Consider the following 14,278-nt stretch of genomic DNA (forward strand, 5'->3'; position numbering starts at 1 on the left):
TCGAGAGGTGAGCGCGGCCACACGGGACCCAGCACCAACACCCACCACCATACAGACGGTCATATCACAGCAAATTATTCCAGACCCGAGATCAGCCTCTATTTCACTTTCACACTTTACTTTTACACGCCAGAGTTACATCGCCGTCAGCCGAGGACGTGATCTGTGTGCGGCCGGATTCTAACGGTCTGTGAGGGACTGCGGGGCTGGATGAGATGTGATGGGCTGTGATTGGGAATGATGGGGATGCTGATGGTAGAGGAGAGATCCTCCACTCTCATGTGTCATAAAGTTTTAAAGCTCCGTCTCGCCGGGGATGCGGTGATGTTACAACGGGGGATTGGAGATGATGGCGCAGGATTGTACGGTAGCGAGCGCGTGCACATATGCAGCAGCCGTATAAATAACTCACACCTGCAGGGCACGCTGATACATCGAGTGTGCGTGGAAAAACAAGTCATAAGCGTTCTGTGATCTTATCAGATGTTAGGCACACACTGTACACTGTCTCTCACAGATACATACAAACACAGGCAGATGTTTCACTCTAACACTTCCTTTCAAAGACTACAGACATAATCAACACTTGTAAAGAGCCCAAAGCGACTAAAGAACAGCTTTGGAGAGTAAATACAATTTATACTGCAACATAATGGTTTAAACGTTCTCTTACAGTATATGGTTATGTGTAAAACAAAATAAGATATTTTGAGAAATGTCTCTGTGGTTTTGTGTCCATACAATGGAAATCAATGGGGGTCAGTGTTGTTTGGTTACCAACGTTCTTCAAAATATCTTCTCTTGTGTTCTGCAGAAGAAATTTTCGTTTTTTGGGTGAACTATCCCTTTAAGAACCTAAGGTCTGCATTTAACATTACTGAGGCACCACAGCCAAAGCTTGTGCTTGACTCTCTCTGAATAGAAGCGCTTTCGTGAAACAAAACACCCCTAGGTTGTGTGACATATATACAAGTGCTTCTGGCAAACAATTAATTGGCACTTTGCAGTGTTAAAGTGTTGATCCTCCTGATTCCTGTTTGGCTGCGAGGGGAGCAGAGCAGCAGCTATTAATCAGAACGTCTCTCAGCCATTTACAGAAGCATGTAAACCATCACGCTGATGCAGTGTGCGCCTGACGCCCTGCCAGCTCATCTCAGCAATCCATGTTTCCAGGAGCTTTTGTGAAAACTTCAGCACTTTAGACCATCTTTCTTTGTGTCCATTTCTGTCTCTCTCTCTCTTCAGTTCCTGTGATTTTATGGGGTTCTGCAGGCTAGAATCATGCAGACGGGTGTCTCGGTCAGTATGCCGTGGAATCCTCTTGTGAAATCTATGCCTCTGCCTGCACTTGTGCATCATGTTTTTTTTCTGTATAAACATATTTGAGTGTTATGTTTGTATTTACAGGAGCTTTAAGGTGCGTTTAAACATTTGAAATGACTTTGGACATTTAATAACAAACATTATTAAACGGCGCTCTAGAATACAAATTGTGAGTTTAATTTGATTCTTGATTCTGATTGGCTAGTCGTGACATTTCATGGTGTGTACTGTATAAAACTAATAAAACATGCATGCAATATTGATATCATTAATAACTGACATATTTTATTAAATTATTAACAAATAATGATTAACAAATAATTAACTTAAAAATAAATTATTATAAAAATGCCTAATTAATAACATAAATAAAGTTGTATTTACAAATAATTAAGCTAAATTGCATGTTTGTCTTGGATTAGAGAATTTTATTCCTCTTGGAAGTTATGTATTTGCTACAAATGGGCTAATAAAATATTTCAAAACAATATATTTTGTATCAAATAATTTACACGTGTCAGGTGTTAATGGTTGATAACGCAGAATAAACTCCTTCACTTCGATTGTCACAGTCCCCTCTGTCCCCATGCCTGGGACAGACATTGGCATTTATTTTGCAATAACAAACAGCTGACTGTACGTTCTCTTATATAAAGCATTAAAATGTAAAACATATACACTTTCTACTGCACTTCCCAACAATCCTGCAAAAAATACAAAACTATTTGACTATGTACTGGAAATGTACAGTGTATATAGCACGTCAAACAAACTGGCAGCAGTTATACGCATAAACAAACAATAACAGCAATTACCTAAAATGCGGCACAGAGCCACAGTGTTTATGCTTTATGTTGAATCAACCTGAAAATTATGTATACTATGCACATTAATGCATTTTACCATCAAAAAATCACAGACCAGAATGCGTGAGTGTGAAGGTTTTTGTGCAAAGTCATGTTACTGTATGCTGTTGTTTAACATTTATATGTTTCACAAACGCTGAGTGACACCACGACTAATACAAACACAGGTAAACACCATCACAGCAAACACAACAAAAGAGCACAGAGCACTGACAAATACCCCCAGATCCTCGTCCCCATGGAAACGCTGACACATACTGACTGATGGATGTCTCCATGGATACTTGTCACCGTGGAGACAGACACCATGTCTCTCTCAGCGCGGTGCCATCAAAATCAAAGTGAGCCAGTAAGGTAGGGGAGGGAGGTGAGCAGAGGAGAGATGGACATGAATAGAGCAGAGCAAAGAAAAGCTTCGTTTATCTGACGGCCAATGCTGCAGTGCTTTCTTTTCTGAGGTCTTTTCCCTCATGCAAACCTGTCTGTTCGTTTTGCTCGTCTGCAGGTGGACATATGGACATCTCTGTCCTTTCCTACCCAATCTCCTTGTTCATTCACCGCTTTTTCTTTCTCTGCTCTGCAGACCCTTCCCTGCAGTTCGTGGCAGCTGTCTTTCTCTCTTTCAACATTCTCCCTCCATCCCTCTCTCCCACACTGGGTGAAATGGAAGCACGCGCTGAGAGCCTGGGGTTGCCATAGTAACCGCCTAACTCACCATCTTGCGTGTCACCATCACATGAGCAGTGGCTTCTGATGACCAGAGCCCGACTCCGAGGCTACGTGGTTGGGACGGCTCCATCGCACTGCGCTGGGAACTCACAACCCCACTTGGGACTTCCTGTTTCTCTCAGCACTGCCACTGCTGCTACATGGGGCTTTATCTACACAGGGAGAGATGACAAGGTCGAGAAATAAATTAATGAAAGGACAAGTAAATTAAAAAAAAAACAAATGTGCATGCTTGAGTCAACCCCCAGTAGACTTCTAGCACCCACAGGATCCCTGAGAGGGAGGGAGAAAGGGAGTGAGAGAGATGTGTGGGTTAAGAAATAAAGGCCAGTACATTCGCATGATGGCACTCTGCATAATCATTCTAAATGTGGAGCCAAGGCTTTGATTTATCACAGCAACAATGCTGACGTCACACCACGGACACTTCCATCTTTCTCTGATGTTATTACGTGGCCCTGTAGAGTGCTTGATTCTGATTGGTCGATTTTGGTATTCTGCAAATCAAATATTTATTTATTGATTATTATAGTGTTTATTTGGGGATAATAACCACCTGGTCATAGGTCTATATAATTCCTAACTCGTGCTTCTTTTAACTAGCTCTATCCTCCTCGTCATAGTACTGTGACGAGGACTAGGGAACTCCAATTTTCACCTGCACCACATCACTGTCATAAACACCTTTCTCACTCCTAAACTAGCAAAAATGCAATTAAGGTGTACATTTTTCACATTCGTCGCCTTCTCTAATGGACCTATACAGCACATATTTCTATGGCATTGTGAAGTATGTATACAATTTAAGACCTTCCTTCGTGACTATTTCCTCTTACCCTGGAGCATGCCATTAATATGAGTCCCCAAACACACACAAACTCACCTTGTGGTGACCACCACTTCACAGTAAATCAGCGCTCCCCCAGGGACAATGTCTGCTTAAAGCCCACAAAAGCAGCACAGATGAGACTCTGAATCTGTGCTGGAGTCGGGGAATTCCAATCAGACATCATCATCATCGTGATATGTTGTATTCTGGCTGGCCGGCTTTGTGAAACACAGTCAACGTGCGTATTCTCACACATTCACTTGTACTATGTGTTCATACAGATTAAAGACAAATTCTTGTGTATATGGGCCATTCTACAGAATTCGTGCAAACTGCTGTCCCACATAAAAAAAACACATTTAAAAAGCATTCAAGTATTCAAATCTTAGTTGTTTATAATTTTTCGAAACCCACAATAATACTTAAAATATCAGTAGCTTAATATATATAAAATTATCATTTAATGGGTACTTTCAATTTGGAGATGGGTGTCCCGAACCCAATCCTATAAATTTCAATTTATGAAAATTATATAATTTTTGTGCCTTTTTCCCCATTGTCGTTTTTAAAATGATCTTTTAGATTTTTTTAAAGTGAAGTTAAAAAATATATATATTTTAAATATTTCATTTTTAAATTATTAAACTTTATGTAAAAAAATGTGTCCTGGATTTTCATGTCACTACCGAAACAGTGTATGTTTTAGTCCATTGGCAAAAACTGATTTTAGCCACACCCCTACATTTTTTTTATCAAGAATCATTACTGTGTCCCTCTCTCTAATAAGCTACATTGTGAGTAGATCGTAGGGGTTGGAGAAAAAAATCGTTTCTCGATTAATATCGATTCAATCGGCAAGCGATTCGAAACGATTCACAAATAAAAAAATCGACTAAAAATAATAACGTGACCTCTTTGGAACTAATAAGGAGAAAGTCAAATGCAAGAGCGGGGCAGCACCCAGACCTTTTACGCGCAAACACAGCGGACCATATAGGAGCAATAGAGAAAGAGAGAAAACCAAATACGTTCAGCCCTGTATGACTAAACTGCAAGATCAACAAAATACATTTTTAGGATTGTCTTTCCATGCATCTGCTCTGTGCAGTGAGTGAGCGGCAGGGAGAAACAGCGCATTCAATTGACTGACGTTATACCGCAGCTGACTTGTCAGTTAGTGCAAAGTAGCGTTTCCCAAAACCTGTCAGTTAGACTTAAGAACATACTTCTGTAAATATGTTTGTTAGCCAGACGGACGCACTGGGTGCTCTGCATGGGACTAATACACTAATATTGGTAAAATAACCACTCTTTTAATGTATGTGTATGATGATTTTGTCATACGATGTGGCAATGCGTGGAAGTACGTTTAACGTGCAGCACTAATGAGTCGCGTTTAATTACTATTATGTACTTATGTACTATTATGTTTTAATGTCTGACAGCGGAATACGTCAATGAGAATGGCTTTACTGGGCACTCAGTAAAGAGTAGTTAGCCAAAGTACCAACATATAGTCTCTGAGCGCAAACGTGACGCGATGACATCTTACATCTTAAATATGCTGATTAGTAAATCAAGAATCGATTCTGAATCGAATCGTGACCCTAAGAATCGATTCTGAATCGAATCGTGAGGGACCAAACGATTCCCACCCCTAGTAGATCGGACTTATCATTTTAAGTAAATGTGTTCAAAAGTCTGAAAATCTGTGTGTAACTTTAAGTAACGTCACTAACAAACATCTTTTTTTCTGCAATTAAGCTAACTTTTTTGGGCATTTAATTATGTGTGTACATCTGTTCAGAACTGTGCTTGCTGACCATGTGCTGATTAGCATCTTTGAGCTAGGCTCAAAAGTGCTCAAAAATTGACCGAAACGTATCACTGGGTATCATTGTTTCGGTAGTGACAAAAATTATTTTGGTAGTGAGAAAAAGGAACACTTAATCCTTTATTTGGGAAAATAAACAAAACTCCTATTTTGTATTTTAGTTTGTTTTAGTAGTGATATAGCATGTAAGCTCTAGGTTTTCTATTAGATATTTACTGTCAGATGTGTGTCTGCTTAATGTGCTGGCTGCGTATGTGCAACATATTTAGTTATTTGTATTAACATAAAATGTTGAACGTTTGATTCAGCTGTACAAATTAAATATTGTGATCACTACCAAAACATTACCATCACTACTGAAAATGTGTGTGTCACGACCGAAACATGGGATGTTTTGTCAAAAATAAAGTATATTAAATCATCCACTAAGATGTTATGATAGTGTTTGGTTCAATGTATATATAAACTAATAAATCCTTAACTTTGTAAAAGGCATAGAATTGATCATATCGATTTCAAAGAAAGATTGGATTCAAAATACAACAAATCTAATAAATTACACTTTAAATATTCCCAATGTTCCCAATTTTAAGTAAGCAAAACTAGTAAGTTTTGAGTTTGTTGTACTGTTGTTGACTCCTTTTAATTTTGAACATTTAGCAAAGTAACTTTTTTTATTTACAGCTAAATAAATGAAAGGTCTTAAGACAACCTAAACAGTTCAGCTGCATCAAAATTAACAAACAGCCAGAGTGACGCACGCACGCACGCACGCACGCACGCACGCACGCACGCACGCACGCACGCACACACACACACACACACGACTGCTATTGCACCTCCCACAACCTAAGCATAAGCACCACTCTTCTGAACGATGGTAACCCCAAAAGTCAAAAACACAACAAACTCTTCTAAATATCCAAGATAATTGAACATTCATCATTAACACGGCTTTTTCCTTTCTAAAAACTCATAAAATAACACTTCATTTCAAAATTTACTTTCCTAATGCAGTCTCACGCAAAGCATGCTGGGAACTGAATTTCATTCTCAACAAATCATCTTGAATTAACTTGTTGAAATTAAGTTAAACTAACTCAAAAGTAAGAATTAGTTACAGGAACTCAAAACATTTAAGTTAGGAATTTTTTTTATATAAAATTAAGTTTACATTACTTAAACTGTTTAATTTCTTTGAACATTCGGGTTTACAGTGTTGTTAAAATTGTAAATGTTATTGATTTACATGTGGACATTTTTTTAAATAGCAAAAAATATATTTCAAAAGTAAAAAATAAATCTTAATATGTAAATATAATCCTTCTTATTAAATTATTATTATTATTGTGTTTCGGTGGTGACAAAATTTGGGGAGAGGAAGAATTTTCCAAAACTTTCTGAAATTACAATATGAATTAACTGCACAATTACTAGAAATGTGTACCTTTGATATTATACAATTTGCATACATAAAACAATTCTGGGGAAAAAACACTAATGAATTTTCAAGATGTTTCCAAATCTGATTAAGAAAAATAAGAAAGCAGTCAAAAACATTTTACTACCTCAGAGTAGCAACTGAGTAAAACATACAAACTTAAAATAATAGTTCAACCAAAAATAAAAATCCTTTCATCATTTACTCTCTCTCTTGCCATTCTAAACCGGCATGACTTTAAATTTTCTGCAGAACACAAAAGAAGATATTTAGAAGAATGTTGGTAACCAACAACACTGGCCCCCATTGACTTCCATTGTATGGAGACAAAACCACTGAAACATTTCTCAATGTTCCACAGAAGAAAGAGTCATACACATTACATACAATGATGACAAAATGTTTATTTTCGGGAGAACTAAAAGTTAAATACATGCACAAATACATACAGACGTATACATGAGTTTTCTCAATCATTCACAAACACATTGTCTGAGTCTATATGGCTGCACTAAGCTCTGCTCCTCCCCTGGCTCACTTATTCCTCCGGTGACCCGAATCAAACTCCTTCCAGATAGTGTGGCTCAATGCAGTGGAACGGCCATCGTGCTTCCGTTGTGAGGTCACTGAAGCCTGAATGCACTCATTACCAAACTGCCTCTCCAAACACATGAGCTAACCATAGCCTGACCACTTCCATTACCCCAAGTCAGCTTTACTCACACATGATCGAACCATTGTCTGACCACCCTTGCAAGTCAGGGTCTAGATGTTTACTCATGAAGTAAGCAGTTCCTGTCTGTCTTCATTTTGAAATATCAGCATGACTATCCTTTATCTACTGTATATAGCATCACATCTCAACCTGCGTTTGTCCTGTACTCAATCACTTACAAACACGTGACTGAATCTTGGGTTGACATTGGCATTGGCAGGGTGCATCTGCCAATGTGCGTTAGGATCATGGCTGAAATGTTTCCAGATGTTCTTATGTGTCTTGAGTCAAACGTGATGGGTTAAACATAGTGCCATCATTTGTAGTTAGCATTAGTCACGCATGGATAAATCCCAGCATGGCTGCAGTCGCTACAAACACATTGCATAGTGTACTGTACATTTTGAAGGCATCCCGGCTTACCTCAAAAAGCCGTACAGGATTACATCACAGGCCAGAAACGTTTATGACTCAAAGTACAGCCATAACAAAATATGCAATGAAAGCATGTGTGACCTTAAACTCCCTCCATATTTTCTCCCTTCAAAGTCAATACACTTTTTTGAAGAGTTAAAGGTGCTGTGTGTCATTTTTTGGAGGATCCATTGACAAAAATGCAATATAATATACATAACTATGTCTTCAGAGACTTTACATAATGAAGCATTATGTTTTTTTACCTTAGAATGAGCTATTTCTATCTACATACACCGTGGGTCCCCTTGCATGGAATTCACCACGTTGTTTCTACAGTAGCCCTAAACGGACAAACTGCCCTTAGTGTGTTTCGTAAATACATTATCTCCTTCGGCAAAGAAGCGAAAACGTGACAACATCTTAGTTCAGTGTCAGCCATTGTAGTGCTTCGAAAGGGAGGGGGAAGGGGTAGAGTGAGCCATTGGTTGCAATTCGCAACCTCACAACTAGATGCCACTAATTTTCATACACTGGACTTTTAAGAATACTCCCTTGAAAGTGTCCTGCTTCTAAAATCTGGTCGAAACCAGCACTTAATTTACCAGGACAGGTTAAATCTACTAACGGACACATAATATAAACACATGGGCTGCCTTGTTTTCACACAGCCCCATTAATAATCCCTTGTGAGCAATTAAGTTAACTTGGTGCTGGCCAAGCATGCCCATTGTCCAGCTTTACTAACACAAGAGTAAGATCTTGCCCAGCTCCTCAACCTTTCGCCTCACATAATAACAGACCTCTCACCCATGTCCTTCCATCCCCAAAGCCTTTTACCTTCACATGAGTGGGCTTCCACCGCTCCACTGGGTTTCCAGACATCGCCACAGGAGACTCCAACGGCACGAGCGCTTCCTGTCCGGGAAGCCGTTCCCGCTATTTCTAATTATGTCACTTCGGGCTGGATTACAGTATTAATTTTATATCGCTAAGCACTGCCATTCCTTACTGACAATTATTCAATAATTAAAGGTCTGACAGTCTTCATTGTTCCCCTGAAGGACCAGCACAGAGGCCTGGTCTGAGGAGCTCAATCAAAGCAATCACTACTAATTATGCCATGGCCATCTTCCCCCACGCCCCCGCTCTGCAGGGAGAGAGCAGGAGTCCAGAATCAGCACTATGGATGGGTCAGCGCCTGCATGGCTCGATCGGCTCAATCCACCTCATTTATTGGTTTTGAAACAGCGCCAGAGTATGCAGACCACTCGCCGTGCCTCCTCCGCCCCGTGCCGGCGCACACAAGTTGACATGTGATGATTTATAAGAGACTATCTACATATCAACCCCTGATCGGATGCAGGAGGCGTTAAGGGAGGAGCGTGTTCTCGCGATGTGCTCGGGCAATGGTCAATTCAGCAGTTGTCTCCAGTCCAGCCATCCTTTCAGTTCTTTAGAAGACTGCAGATGGCCTTCTCGCAATCCGGCCAAGAGTACCGTGTCCTGAATGCCACTAAGACATTTTGTACAAAAACTGTGACTTCTGCCCCTCTAGTCAGCAGATCGTTCCAAAGCAGCTCAGCCTGAACTGGCAAAGAAGGCAGCCAAAAGGATCGTCTTCCTCCCTCGTCCAAAATAAGTTTATATTTTATGCACGGCGCTTTAAAATAAAAGAGGAAATCCAGTAATGTCTTGCACTTGTTATGATGGTGTAACTTCTGTCCATTACACTACAGACTCCCTCAAGACGGTTTTATAACTTTGCTCAAAGTCGTAAATCAGACAGACAGTAGATGTAACGCACAGCAGGATGCATTAAACATTATGTTCTCGCATAGTGTTATATGACCTTGGATGGAGACTACATTCGGTCAGCGATGCCTGTGCAGAAATCATCCTGCAATAGATTAGGGAAGATGAATCTCAAATTTAAACGCAGAATGTGATTATTTGCTTATCTCATTTCGGTGTGTGTATTCCCTTCACGCCGCTTTAGACAAATCCTCATATATGGACTGCAATAGTTTGACTGCTGCTGCCAATCAGCAATATTCTACTGCAATATTTCTCTGCATGTCATCAGCCATAATTTTGCCTCAGATCCCATGGCACAGACGCTCCAAAGACTAGCGTCTGGTTAACATCATCCAACAAGCAACAAAAACCCTCCCACATCCTCTCAGTCTCTCTTTTTCATCCAAGTTTTGTTTAGCAGAGGATACTGGGGAAAAAAACGTACAATGAGGACTACCTGAAAAACAAGCATGTGTGGCAGTTTAGTCCAGTATGTGTGTGTCCGTATGATCATTTCTATAAGTCATCTAAATGTCTGGCTATGAGACAGGTGTACAGATGTGTTGAACCATGTCCTGTGTGTGTATTTGCTTATCATTGTCATTTTCTATGTAAGGGATAATGTACAGGCAGAAATAAGCCCCGACAGTGTGATCAGGACCCGACGCGAAGCGGAGGGTCTTGTATCATACCGAAGGGGCTTATTTCGCGATAACAGCCGGCTGCTTGTACATTATCCCACTTATTACACGGCTACTTGCCACATGAAAAAAAAACTGGACATAAAATGTGAATTTGAAATATTTTATTAGCTCATTTTTACCGAATGCAGACCTTCCGCGAGGAAAAGCCATTTAGTTTCGGTTTCAACAACGTTCAAACGTCACGAACAGGCAAATTGGTTTAATCATTTGTAAATATAATGTCATATATGTTATTAAAAGACATATTTATAATTAATTTTTGTGTAATATTAAACTGCCCCTCTCAAAATGATTTGCAGCATCCGGGTTACAGGGTGTTATTAATTGAGCGGTTGTTATTTGAAAATATTGAAAATAACAACCCTTGGAATGGCTTGACTGGCCAATCAGAATCAAGCATTCAAATGAGCCATGTAATAAGATCAAACAAGACAGATTTATAACTGAAATAATTAAAGAGCGCTGTAGTTTAATTCATAAATTTAGGACATCTTTATTACTGATCTGAAAACAGAGATAAACAAGGGTGAAGTAAACAAATAAATAAGAAAACCAAATGCAACGCAAAAAGTTTACACCCCAGGCACACAGATACTAAATAGATGAAGCTGCTTTATTAATTTCTAAAACAACTGAAAAAGAAAATAAGTTATATATATAACTCAAAATTACTGATATCCGAATGCACTTTCAAAAATGCTGGGGTTCTAGCGGTTAAGCCTCTTTAAAAGATGGTCAAGGCCACAGCGTGTAGAATGTTTTTTATATTGAACTGTCCAGCAGCATCTTGCTCTCTATATTTACATATTCTAACCCCAGCAGGACAACTAGTTCTGTTCTGCAACTGTGTTTTGTTTTTCCTTGATGTCAACAGGCTTTCATCCTTGTGTGTCTATAAACCACCTTTTAATCATTGTCTAATTATTTAGATTTAGTTTTGCCACAGGCATTGAGAAGCACCTTGCTGAGTTGCAGCCCTGAAGGGTCTAATTGAAGCAGAATGGTTGAGGGAGCAATGCCTATGTTCTCTGTGAATTGTTCCCTAAAGCATGTCTGTGTAAACCTTCCTCTATTGGCTGATGTCTGCCATCTTTTGACCCACTGAAGTCAAAAGCCCCTTGGTGCAAAGAAAAAACGATACATGAAACGCAAGTGAGGTGAAGCATCAAAGGTCAACCAACACACACACACAGAAACAAACAAACATGTGATTTAAAAAGCAAAAGAACATAATTAGGTATCAGTTACAGTTTCTCATGAAATATATTGCAGTCAGAGAGAGGAATATGGCACTAATGAAGCCATTTCAATTATTATTCATAAAACTTCATGTCTCCTTTAAATTTAACACCTGTATGTTTAAGAGAACCCATTGGAAAATCCACATCAAGTAAATGGCTCACTCCGAGCATTAGAAAGTTATTAACATGCATTAATTCTAACATGGTGGATGGTTTTTATGAATACAGTTTAAATACAGTAGATTTTAAGACTACCGGTCATATTTTTATCAGCTGCGCTGGTGTTTCTGCACTCAACCCTACTGTCTCTGACTAATGCTATTTAAATGCTCCGGTTCTCAACATGATTAAAACAATTGTTTACCAACAAACATCCGTCATCATTCTGATCGCAGCCATTTTGGCCCAGTGACACCTGTCTTGCAATGTGAAATGTCTTCCTCAAAGCTGTTTTCAAATTTATTAATGTGGTGTGTCATGGCTTATGTTGCCAAGGGAACATATATGACGAAAGAAATGAAAGCCCATTTCTCTCTGATATGGAGTGAAATGGAGCCTGAGAGCTCTGTAAAATGCTCCAATCATTCTCTACACTACAGAAGTATCTCAAACTCTAGATCATCTGAACAAATCACTATTTTGGCAATAAGCAGCCAAGCTATCCCATAAATGTATCCCGTATTCATTCTGAAATTATACAGAAATAATATATCATAGCAATATGACATCATAACAGAAAGAGTGTTTTACTATCAGCTCTCATTCAACAGCATTAAGAACTAGTGTGAAGAACTGCCCCAGTGCCCTGTGTGCTTCCTCTTCCTTCAGCAACAGATGCTGCTCATCACCACTCATGTCACACACACTTTATCAGAACGCACACATGCCCGTGAGCTACTTCTGTCACAGACAATAACACCACAGCAATAACATAAGCATTACAAACTTGGTATCATTTTGTTGCAGATAGCAGTAAATCTTTATATTTGTTGACCTAATATGTTTGTTTCTTGTTGAGCGCTGGGGCTCGCGCGCGCTTCAGTGATTTATTACAGGCCACACGTATTTATACCCATGAATTCAGAAAACGTCTTCAAAATGAAAACATGAATTAATTTTTCCAAAAATCCTTCAACTCTTAGTCTTAACCTATAGATGCCAATTGACAGATTCAACCCATGCTGTGCGTTGCTACACAGATTATTTGGAAACCAAGAAACAGCGTGACAAGTAAACTAAGAAAATGCGCATTGGTGAACATCCTTCCCACACAATGTGATGAGGTCGATTTTTGCGTGTTATAAACAAAACCCTGATTACAATCGTAATATCAATAACCACCACTGACTTAACTAAGGCTTACAAAATATTTAGATCATTTTACAAGACAAGCAGGTGCGATCATCTCAAAACGAATGCCTCTAAAAAGGCAAAAACAAGCAATCCCATAACCGAAAGTACTGCATCTTTGATTTATGGTTCTAGGTCACTACATATTGGTTAAAAGGTGTCTCGACAGCACAAATTCATTAGTTTACATCGATGTGCGCCACCGCGCGTACGCACAGACACGCGCGCACGCAACTGGACATACACTGAGGCACACACATTCTGCCGCATTCATTCTGTTGTATTCATACAAAATAAAACAACATTTTCGTAAACTTTAAGGTTAATACAGCTGACAAATATATAAAACATGGAATAGTCCTTATTGTACGCGATGTTTGCGATTACTATTTATGCCCACATTCCCTGGACTGCGAAACAAAAACACAAGATGACACGCACAAATAGGCTAATTATTTCTCCAGTTAGCACTACGATATTTATTTCTTACCTTTTTCTTCTTAATTTGCTGTTAATATAAATATATCCTTTAGAAGCTCTGGTGCGGAGTCGATGTCTCCTCTCCCCTGTCTTTCTCAGTCTCCCTAGCTCTCGCTGTCTAACCCCCCCTCTCTCTCTCTCTCTTAAATTGATTCACCCTTTCGCAGAGAAGCAGCACTGTCTGTGAGTAGTGGCGGGTCAGGTGAAAAAATACACGCAGGAGATGAAAATAACAGCTAACTTTACAAAAGGACGAACTGCATATAAGCTTGGATAATTAATCCAACTCTGTTTTAAAACAGTTAGAGAAATATTTGCCTGAACCTGTACCTAACACAAACTAGAATAACAGTTTTATTGCAAAACCACTACCAAGCATTAAAGTCCAGGCAACAATAGATGTTGCTATTTATAGAGCACACAGTTAATTGGAATAACGTAAAGTTAAAACCCAGAAAGCAAAAAAAACAACAACCTGGGGTTAGACAACTATACACACGTGTACATACAGCGGAGTTTTCATGGTTTGTAGCCTCTGGATTCCGTTTGCAAGGT

At 39.2% G+C, this 14,278-nt stretch overlaps 1 protein-coding gene across 2 annotated transcripts in view; it reads right to left on the minus strand.

Annotated features, from left to right (window-relative positions):
- lrrc4ba (leucine rich repeat containing 4Ba) overlaps positions 1–13,846 on the minus strand; it is a 36,263-nt gene extending 22,417 nt beyond the window's left edge. Inside the window, exons 1-2 of one of the 2 annotated variants that reach the window (XM_057345373.1) lie at positions 13,734–13,846; positions 2,905–3,070 (exon numbers count right to left, since the gene is read on the minus strand). The gene's annotated coding sequence lies outside the window, so the exon portion shown is untranslated. Of the gene's footprint in view, positions 1–2,904; positions 3,071–8,991; positions 9,653–13,733 lie in introns of those variants that run through there. The other variant, XM_057345374.1, reaches the window with a different exon arrangement.
- Between the last annotated feature and the right edge of the window lie 432 nt (positions 13,847–14,278).

The sequence above is a fragment of the Triplophysa rosa genome, linkage group LG11 (genome assembly GCF_024868665.1).
Source record: "Triplophysa rosa linkage group LG11, Trosa_1v2, whole genome shotgun sequence".
NCBI classification, from domain to species: domain Eukaryota; kingdom Metazoa; phylum Chordata; class Actinopteri; order Cypriniformes; family Nemacheilidae; genus Triplophysa; species Triplophysa rosa.